The sequence below is a fragment of the Temnothorax americanus genome, unplaced genomic scaffold (genome assembly GCF_048541705.1).
Source record: "Temnothorax americanus isolate GAGA-0224 unplaced genomic scaffold, ASM4854170v1 Scaffold35, whole genome shotgun sequence".
Classification (NCBI taxonomy): Eukaryota; Metazoa; Arthropoda; class Insecta; order Hymenoptera; family Formicidae; genus Temnothorax; species Temnothorax americanus.
The window spans coordinates 1,587,927-1,592,460 of NW_027509496.1; the positions used below are offsets into that span (position 1 = coordinate 1,587,927).

The window sequence follows — 4,534 nt, forward strand, 5'->3', positions numbered from 1 at the left end:
CGATTACAGTTTTTATTGCTGTTAATTTTTATTTAATGTTTATTTTTTAAATAGTAATTTAATATTATTGCTTTTATTAAATGTGTCGTTGAATAGTACACTTATAGAAGTAATATGTACGTTGTAGGATGGAAATTTTTCTCATATCTATTCTGTACTATATTTTACAATTATAGATGTAAATTTTTTTATTTATTTTTATATGATAAACATTATATATTTGAAAATGCATGATCGATTCGACATCTGATTCTCAATCGTCACGTCGCACCGCCAAAGGAATCCTTCCCCTTCGCCCGTTTCCGAAAGATCCCGTGAGCCAGGCGTCACGCCGGTTACTCTGGCGAACAGCGATAAATTCTCGCCGAGGCGGTTCCAGCGTAAAAACATCGTCGCGCGAGCTAAGTGAGAGCGACAAGGAGGGAGTGATATTCTCCCTCTCGCTCGGCACGGCCGAGCGCTGCCGACACACCGACAGACCGAGCGTCACTTGTGTGCGTAGTGGAGGGGGAAATTCGCTAGCGTGCCGGGGCACAAAATCGCAGCACTGCTTATCATGCGGTACTCTGTAAGAGTCGTAGGAGTTCTTATTCCTACCGCTGCCAGCTATGTCGCTACTGTCAACACGGAGTTCACGGCTGAGGGACCAGGAGCCTTAACATATTTACAGACCCTCTATACAGAGTCTGGCCATAATTGATTTTGTCCAAATCTTGCGAGAGGAAGGATATACATTATTATGTATGTACAACCACTGAGATATAAGTAATATCACAGTATTTACAACACAATAATTTTACGAGAGGTTAGGCACAACAATGATGTGCAAGGCAAGCAAAGATGCAGAATAAAGCGGGGAACACAGACTTCTGCACAACGCATAATGCGTAAGAATAAGAAAATTGATTGGTCCATACACATGTGCATAAGGAAATAGACTAATCAATTTTGTTATGCTTACGCATTTTTCGTTGTGCAGAAGTATGTGCTCCCCGCTTATAATGGCCATCGCACACAAAATTCCATAGGTTGCATAAGCATAGCATAAGACCGCTGAACCAATGAGCATCTTATGTAAATTAATATGGCGACTTTATGCTGGATGCTCATTGGTTAACGGTCTTACGCTACGCTTATGCTAAGCTATACATTTTGTGCGCGATGGCCTTAAGGCCATTGCACGTAACGAAGTTTTAGTCATAATCGTAAGGCTGTAAGAAAATATACCAATCATAGTCGATTATTCTCCTCGCGCTTGAAGAATAGTCAAGTGTGATTGCTCTATTTTCTTACGGCCTTACGATTATGACTAAAACTTTGTTACGTGCAATGGCCTTTAAGCTGAATAATAAAATGGCTTATAAGTTTTTGGAGTGCGTTGGAGCGATTAGGAACATGGTGGGGCATGAGTGGGTCGTATCGTCGTATGCATGAACTTATGCCTTAACTGGCCTTAACCTAAAGCTTAGAATAATTCTATTGGCTCTCGCCATTTTATTTCAAAGCCAATACACGTGAGTTCACTCAGTTTCCAGACTCTTAAAACCGTGGCACATAGAAAAACTTAAGCAGTAAGGCTGGTTTCACATGGGGCGTAAGATGCGTATGCGTAACTTGTCTCAGCTACTATACGCGTATGAAACAATTTGATTGGCTGACGCAAGTTACGCCCCATGTGAAACCAGCTTAAGGGTGCGGTCACATGGACTGATATTTTTCGCGTAACGTGTAACCGCGTAACTAATCAAAAGCGAATAAGCGTAACCGAAAATGCGAAACGCTTGTGATTGGTTACGCGGTTACGCGTTACGCGGAAAATACCTGTACGTATCGCGTATGTTACGTGATATTCTGATTTCATCGTGACAAAATTTACGTAATAAATATTTGCGTAACCAATCAACTGTGACATCTAATGCTAGGTCTGCGAGTCGTAAAGTCGTGAGTCGCAAGAATTGACCAATCACAATCGAATTTGAGGAGAATAATCGACTGTCAATTTTGCGACTCGCGACTTTGCGACTCCCATTGTAGACCTAGCATTAAAGACATTCATTGTAGACCTAGCATTAAAGACAGCATTAAAGAGATTGGATTGAAATTTGACTAATTAGAGCAAAGTTCACTAAACTTGAAGTTAGTTTCCTTTATTTTGATTGATTAAATTTCAATGGAACTTATGCTAGGTCTACTTACTTGCATTACATTTGTCAACTTAATTTTGTAATTTTTTTAATAAAGTAAATAATAATTTTGACTGTTAAAGTAAATTATAAATAAAAAGAACTTTCTACAAAATCATATTTTATATAACACATTAAGGAGGTTGGCGCGGTCGCCTATATATATATAATTTTGTTTTATGATTAAACAGTATAAAGCTGATCTCAGAAATGATTCATAAATATGTTATCATTGAGACAAGAAAAAACGTAAAATTGCAATTTTATCTTTTTTTTTATACATTTTTATACTATGATATATTGTTTAAGTAATTTATTTCAAAATTGAAAATATTAAGATTAAAAAATTAAAAAACCGTGATTGCAATTCTCAATGTCGCAGAAGTGTAACATACAAATTTCATTTATTTTTACCGTATAGGATAAAGAGATACATGATATGATGATATTTACATAAAGGATATATCTATATATATATACACATTTCTGTAACTTTTAAAACTAATATTTTTAAAACGGAACGATAGAAGTCAGTACAATTTTTTCTATATATTGTTGATATAATTAACTTTCGTATTATGTTTGTATAGATTATTGACCTGTCTTATATTTCGTCCAACACGCCAACCTCTTTAAATATTTTAACAGCACATAAAAAATAATTTTTAAAGCTATATCTTAGCACTATTTATATTCAAATATAGAGAATTTTTACATTTTTGTAATTAAGAAATTAAATTCTAAATGAGTAAAATTACTATCTTTTCTCTTATTTATCCCATGTTTAGCTGAAACCACATACTCAAAATCAAAGACGGCATCGTTCTCGTTCTAATAGTTCACCGAGACAAGAAGATATTTCTCCATCCATTGAATTATCAGGTAAAATTGCATTTAATTTTTTTCAAGCAAGTGAGTGATACTTTGATTGCTAAAGTCAATTATAATATAAATAAAAAAACTCAACAAAATATTTAATTTAAAAGATTTTTTGACGTTGTATATCTCATTTTACATTTATTATAAATTGTTAAAATATACATCTAAATATTTTAATAGTAAAAAAATAATTTTTATAGCTATATCTGAATGCTATTTCTATTCAAATATAGATTTTTTATATTTTTGTAATTAAGAAATTAAATTCTAAATGAGTAAAATTACTATATTTTTATTATTTATTCTATGTTTAGCTGAAACAACATATACTCAAAATCAAAGACGGCATCGTCCTCCTAATAGTTTACTCAGACAAGAAGATATTTTCCCATTCATTGAAATCTCAGGTAAAATTGCATTTTACTTGCATTATATTTGTCATAACTTAATTTTGTAATTTTTTCAAGCGAGTGAATAATATTTTTGACTGTTAAAGTAAATTATAATATAAATAAAAAAAAATTTTTACAACATATTTAATTTAAAAGATATTCTTTAGCACAGTATATCTTATTTGGCATTTATTATGAATTAAAGTAAAATGAACTTAAATATTATAATAGAAAAAAATAATTTGATTCGTATATAACATGAACATATGAGAATTGTATGTAAATATATATAATTATATATATTTGTATGTAATTATGTATGTATAATACTTTTTCTGAGATTCTTTTTAGAAAAAAATTTAAAAATTGATATATGCTACTCATTTGTATAAAGTATAAATAACTCATTTTTATTAAGTATAAATAATATTTACTTACAATTACTCGCATAAAAATAACTCGTTTTGTTTCTTTTTTAATAAATATTTTGATATTTCTTTATAGATGATGAAAAAATTTATAGAATACCAGAAAATGATTACTCTTTTTTGGAAGAGAATACTTCATCTCTTGAAAAAACATATCATAAAATAGATGATGTACAAAGTATTATTGACAATAATAAAGAGCCACGATCAGCAGGCACCTGTATCATATGCTTAAGTGAATAAGCATTATATATATTCGTACCATGTGGACATTTATGTGTATGTGAGAGCTGCAGTAATAATTTAATACACAAAAGATGTCCAATGTGTAACCTATTGTATGATAACTGCATCAAATTAATTGTATCTTCAAGAAAGGTAAGTAAAAAACGCATGAGACTTATAACATATTTCTATATTCTTGATTTATAAATAATTAGATGGACATATATTAATGACAATTCTAAAAGTATTGAAAAATAGATGTCCGTTTATATAGATATCGTAAAAAAAGTATGTAGCATGTTTGCTCTCGGATTTCTCTTTGGTTCTCACAGTAGGCTTAATGTTAAGATTGCAAACAGAAAAAACATTTTGAATTAGATAGTACTGTAAACGTTATTAAACCTGATTAACAAAAACATATAAATGC

General features: G+C 31.3%; 1 long non-coding RNA gene across 1 annotated transcript; it reads left to right on the top strand.

Annotated features, from left to right (window-relative positions):
- Window positions 1–2,600: 2,600 nt before the first annotated feature.
- LOC143901678 (uncharacterized) lies at window positions 2,601–4,237 on the top strand. The gene is made up of 3 exons (XR_013258158.1): window positions 2,601–3,065; window positions 3,377–3,469; window positions 3,959–4,237. It is a non-coding gene; the product is annotated as an uncharacterized LOC143901678 (long non-coding RNA).
- Window positions 4,238–4,534: the final 297 nt, after the last annotated feature.